Genomic DNA, 5994 nt, shown 5'->3' on the forward strand with positions numbered 1-5994 from the left:
ATCTCCGTTCACCAGGATAGTTCAGTCACTGCATACAGTAGGTTTGAGACTGGAAACAAAGGCCTAAAAGCTAGAAAAAGAGACTAGCAATTCACAGCACACACTGTCTGAATTTTGCTCTCCTTACAGTCACTTAAAAAAAAAAAAAAAAAAAAAAAAAAATCCTCACTATGTTCAGCAGCTTTTCCAGGAATTAGTACAGCTTTGCTTAGGGCTTGAATTTTAAGGCTTCCTTCCTGGACTGCATTTATGTTCTTTCATAGATTCTTCCATAGTATTTCTACTACACAGGACCACAAAGAAAGCAGTGAAATTAAATCTGCATTCATCAGTTCAATTATAAGTTACGTCTCTGGTTATGATTATATCCTTGCTGGCAAATTCTGCAACAGTTAAGTACTTTTACAGCTAAAACAGCTACTTCAGAACAAAGTCACTGCAGTCAGGCAATGATTGGACTGGATTTGAGGCTACATAGAACCTTAATAATACAACACTTTTTTTTCAGTATCATCCTGATACCAACTCTAAAGAGATTATCAGTTCCCATCAACTCAAACTCTGAGGCATAGATGCTTTTAAACGCCAAGTGCCATCAGAGCTTAATTTAGTGGAGAAAAATATTTCATTAAATCCAACTGAAAAATGCTAATTTAGCTTCCTCCTCAGCCATCTTACAAAGAAGCAGTTCCGAAACTGGATCTAACAGATATCATGATATAAAGATAGAAACACAAGCTGGTTGTCAGAAATGTCTGCTATTTGCAGTAAGGCTTTATCACTACTGAACACTGGGAGGACCAGTCCAGCTAATGTTGCTACATTAACAATAATTAGAATGCAGTAGGCTTCCACTGTGTCAGCTGTGGGATAATAAACACATTTGTCAGGAGAGATTTATACAGTATAATATACAGCTGGACAGTGTAAGAGCTTTATTTTGTTGCTGCTGGTCCTATGAAAGAAATAAGGAATGTCTTCACTTTTTATGCCCTCAGGCAGGAGCCATGAGTACGTACATACTGCTGTTGACACTGCTGCTACAAGATCAGTTTCACAACCTTGAGGTTCATGACCACCAGCTGTGGAGTAAAAGTGAGTGATACCCCACAGAAGAAGTTAATTTGAAATTCATTTGCGTAATAGCATTCAAGTGTTTTACATACTTGCTGCAAGCTCCTACTTTATTGATCCTCCAATGCCTGCAGCAAATCTGATGTAGGTATTACAATCATCTCACTGCGTAATCTTAAGTCATTCCATGAGCATTATCAGATTTGTGTACTCAGTGATACATTTAAAAAAAAGATCATGTAATTTTAGATGATGCATAACAGATATGCCAAAGGGGACTGCAATAAAATTACATATTCTACATCCTAATTCTGCGTCTACCTTATTTTGGGGATTTTTTTCAAGCTTAATACTAGTTTAAGATTATTTATTTCAGTACTTTAATTATTGGTCAATTCGGGGGCACAAGCACAGGGTAGCAAAAAGAATCTTTCAACAATAATGACTTCTAACAATAAATGACTACTAGATTTCTCAATTTTGTAGCTTCACGAAGTGCTAAAAGTGATACTAAAAGGAGTATGTAAACGGAATGCAAAGACAAATGTGTCAAAGTATTTGCAATACCCTTTATCAGCAGCTCCTGTTTAGGATACTGGAAGAAAGAGTACCTACATGGAAATGTTGAGCTTGAAGGAAGAGTCTTTTTGTAACTTATCCACTAAAGAATAAGGCTCATCGAGAGAGATACAACTTGACCACTCCTTCTTCAAACAGTACATGGTGAAAATAGTTATTTCTGAAAATGAAACAGATGCAAAGATTAAATTAGGTAATCTGTGATTTTCATTTTGCATAAAGAATTGTAATACCCGAATAAATGCATTTTACAAATGCCCTCTAAGAATCTCTAATTTTGGCAACATTGTTGTTAATGTAGATTGCGATTTCCTCCTCTCCCATGTACTGCATTCAGAGATGATTACATCATCTCAAAAAGACAGAAAAACAGAAATAGGCCAAGAAGGTCCATTATAGCATACACAGAGTAATTAAAAAGACTATAACTTTTTAGTTAGAAAAGAAGATAACACATGAAAAAAAGGGTTATTATGTTTCTAAAGAGACAAATAAAATCATGTGCAATTTAAGTTCTCAGAAAGGACAGTAATGCCTTCCATCTGTTGAGGACAGCCTTGGAAGCATAGGAAGAAACTCTGTTCCTTGGTCTAGCAAAGAATTTAAACTCGCAGCTTAAACATTTGAGCAAATTGTTGAAACCAACGGTAGTCATTTGCAGTTAATTATCAAATTGGTCACTTTCCCGAAATAACTTACTAAGTGTTAATACAGAGTAATCAATGTGTTTTTAAACCCCCTAGTATAGCTGAAAGACAATGACATGTTCTGTCTTAATAGTAGGATAGTCTTAATAGTAGGATAGCAAGACAAATTATTTCTTTTAAAGAACAATCAAATTAAATGCAAACTATTAATACACATATTCATTTTAGGGTAAAAAGGGAAAAGGTGAGTAAAACCAATTAGAAAATGAAAACATGTTAATATTTTGTTTTAATATTATCCCAAATTAAAATGTTTCCACTTTTAGGTCAGATTGCTCTTCATAAAAATATACCTTTTAAAAAATTAAATTTTACAATGAAATGTTCCACTCATCAAAATACTTTTAAACATTTTTGGTTTCTTTGCTCCTGTGAGAGAAAAATTTCTGGTTCAAAGCAAAAGAGCAATTTTTCTCATAGCTCTGTAGTTAAAGGCTTTGAGTAAATCATGAATCAATACTGCAAATTATGTAGGCAGGTCAGAAGGAATGTTCTTTTTCCTCCAAAAAGAATGTAATTTCAACGAATCACTGGTAACTACATTATATTAAATTCTTTAACAAAATACAAAGGCATATTCAAAGATTTCCCTAGCAGTCTTATCAGTACAAGAAAAAGCAAAACTAGCTATTGCCCTTTTCATACTTATCAGAACTTTTTGCCTGAGGGTTCAGGACTTTCTGTTATGTTGGTAATGCTGTGGACTGGTCAAATATTTTAAACAACGCTTGATTCAGTGTCATCACTCAAGCATGCTTCCAACAACAGAAAATTGCTGTGAAACAGGCAAAAAATTTCCTCCATGGTCTACCTTTGAGAAAAAGGAAAGTTAACAACAGAGAAGCTGCTCTCTTAAAGATTCCCTATTTCTATGAACCTCTTAGTTTCCAGTGCCTGAGGGTCTTGGAAATACAATCTATGCTCAAACTCAATTCTCAATACTTACATTCACATGGCTTTGCTCAGGACCCGACTCCGCCTGTTCACTTCACCATACACATGGGTAGTTAAAATAATAAGCAGTCGGACTCACCAAACCTTGAGACCACAAGAATTCTTCAGAAGTAAAAGGTGGCTTTTGCATTTTCTGCTGCCATACAGTAAGGACTGTTCTCACTAAAATGTCTCAAAAGACAACATATATTAGCAAATATTTAAACTTTTGATAACAAAAACTGACAGTCAAACATATCACTATAGCATATATAAAGCATGTTCGCTGTAATTTCTTCCAAGAAACAGAAGAATACTATACATTCTTATTCTTAGAGAAATATATTAAAAATGCGAAAGATATGTAAGGACACATAATCGTAAAAGTAGAAGTTCCATTTTCTTCTCAGAACTCCATACATTTCATTTGTACTAATATCATTTTGTCATATGATCATATTATCATGTACTAATATCATTATACTATTATCATTTATGTATCCCCAAAAATACATATTGAAGAAAAAGTGAATGTCCAATCACCTGGAAAACCTGCTCTGTATGTACATATTCAGTTTTTGTTTAGAAGTCAAAAGAAATGTTGAGGATTGCAGATTAGCAGAAGCCTGAAATCAATCAACTGGTATCTTCTGAGTTCAGTATAATTAGAAACTCAAACTTTACACTGTTACATCCAAGCAGAAACCAAGTATGAGAAATACTGTTTTGAAAAAAAATATTTTTAGTAAATTGTGAAATCAAGAACCTCAAACAAAAATTATATAGCAACCATTCCTAAAAATGGTTTTGTTAATATCACAGCTTTTGTGCAAAAAACTGTAGAGAATAAAAGTTTACAAAGAAGTAATTCAGATTTCAGAGCTTGCTTTTAAATGATGACAGGCTCTATTTGTTCCCAAACAACCAGTCCTGGATTCAGCACCCAAAGAAATCATTCAAAGAGATGGTGCATTTAGTAAAACTGACTATAATTATGTTTGGCAAGAAAGAATTTTAGAAACTATTATAAAAGTCTTCTTGGTGTCCAATAAATATTTTGTTATTTCAACATAATTAACTACTGCATATCAAAATGTATTGTCACCACATAAGGAGATAAAAGTACATGGATGGTGAAATGTAGTAATGTTTTATTACTACCTTAGGGTATTACATACTGCTAGCACGAAAAACAGATCAAGTCAAAATGAAACAAACAGAATGCTGGTAGAAATCCTCTGCCACTGAATGCAATACCACTGAAGTTAGTGAGATTTTTGGGGTGTAACTGAGAGCAAAGTTTGGTATAAAATCTGCCCGCAATGTCAACTATTTCCTCTAAGGCTATTACAACTAATATATAACAGGCTCTATTTCACTGACTCGAAAGAATTATTCTCTATACCAAAGTTACTATTTTAGTTTAGTCACTTCAACCTAAAAATAGAGTTACTGAACACTGAATATTGGGTAAATGCTACTGCAGAGCAGCATCCTCAACCAGGCCAAGGAATTCCACAGAAAAGACCCCATGTCCTGCTTAGAGAGATGCCAAACAAGAAAGTAATCACAGAATCACCTAGGTTGGAAGGGACCTTAAGATCATCTAGTCCAACCATATAAAACAAAAACAACCAACAACCAAACAAAATCAAACCAAACAAAACACACACACCAAACTAAACCATATTCCCGAGTGCCATGTCAATTTGTCTTTTGAATATCCCCAGGGATGGTGCCTCAACCACTTGCCTGGGCAGCCCATTCCAATGCCTGATAACCCTTTCAGTGAAGAAATTTTTCCCAATATCCAGCCTGAACCTCCCCCGGTGCAACTTGAGGCCATTTCCTCTTGTCCTATCACCTGTAACTTGGGAGAAGAGACCTGCTCCTGCCTCTCTACACCCTCCTTTCAGATAGTTGTAAAGAGCGATAAGGCCTCCCCTCAGCCTCCTCTTCTCCAGACTGAACAACCCCAGCTCCCTCAGCCTCTCCCCATTTGGCAACACAATCCTTCCAACCCTTGGTGTCAACTGTAAGTATGCAGAAAGTATACTAATGGGTGGGGAAAAAAAATACAGGTGAAAAAAATCTAAGAGTTAACAAGAGAGTGAAACAAAACATGGTCCCCGAGTACTTCTACTGAGGGACAGGCCCCATGAGGCGGTATCACCTCCTGTCGAGGAGCCGCCTCAGAAGAGAGACGGGGACATTGCACACTGGCTGGGGAGGACTGGGACGGAGATGGGGTGGAAAGGGCGGATTTCTCCTCTGCAGGCAACAGGAATTAGTTTAGGTTCAAGTGTTTATTTTATCGCAGGGCCCTTAGGCCGGTCGGCAGTCAGTCAGTCACTCAGTCAGTCAGTCACTCAGTCAGTCAGTCAGTCACTCAGTCAGTCAGTCAGTCGCGTGCGCCTGTCGCTAAGGGCCCCTAGCAACCGTTCCCCGCCTAAAACTACTCCCCCACCCACGCTCTTCCGGTCCCCTCCTCCCCGCGGCGGTCGAGCCCGACACTTTTCGTTCCGGGGTCTGTGAGGGCCGGGGAAGAACCGGGGCGACCCTCTGCGGTGAGCGTCGGTCAGCCCGAGGGGCTGGAGCCGAGGGAGCGGGTGAGGACGGGTGCGAAGCGGTGTGGAGCTCCCCGCTCCACCGCGAGGGCCGGGAGAAGGAGCGCGGCGCGGAGGCAGCGCGGCTCTGGTAG

General features: G+C 37.9%; 1 protein-coding gene across 5 annotated transcripts in view; it reads left to right on the forward strand.

Annotated features, from left to right (window-relative positions):
* Nucleotides 1-1074: 1074 nt before the first annotated feature.
* The window catches only part of DTWD1 (DTW domain containing 1), a 36853-nt gene continuing 31933 nt past the window's right edge, over nt 1075-5994 (forward strand). For 3 of the 5 annotated variants that reach the window (XM_014944703.1, XM_014944704.1, XM_014944698.1), the window contains exon 1: nt 5799-5902. The gene's annotated coding sequence lies outside the window, so the exon portion shown is untranslated. Of the gene's footprint in view, nt 1096-5790; nt 5903-5994 lie in introns of those variants that run through there. The other 2 variants (XM_014944702.1, XM_014944699.1) reach the window with 2 other exon arrangements.

Source organism: Calidris pugnax, unplaced genomic scaffold (assembly GCF_001431845.1).
Source record: "Calidris pugnax isolate Ruff unplaced genomic scaffold, ASM143184v1 scaffold70, whole genome shotgun sequence".
Lineage (NCBI taxonomy): Eukaryota > Metazoa > Chordata > Aves > Charadriiformes > Scolopacidae > Calidris > Calidris pugnax.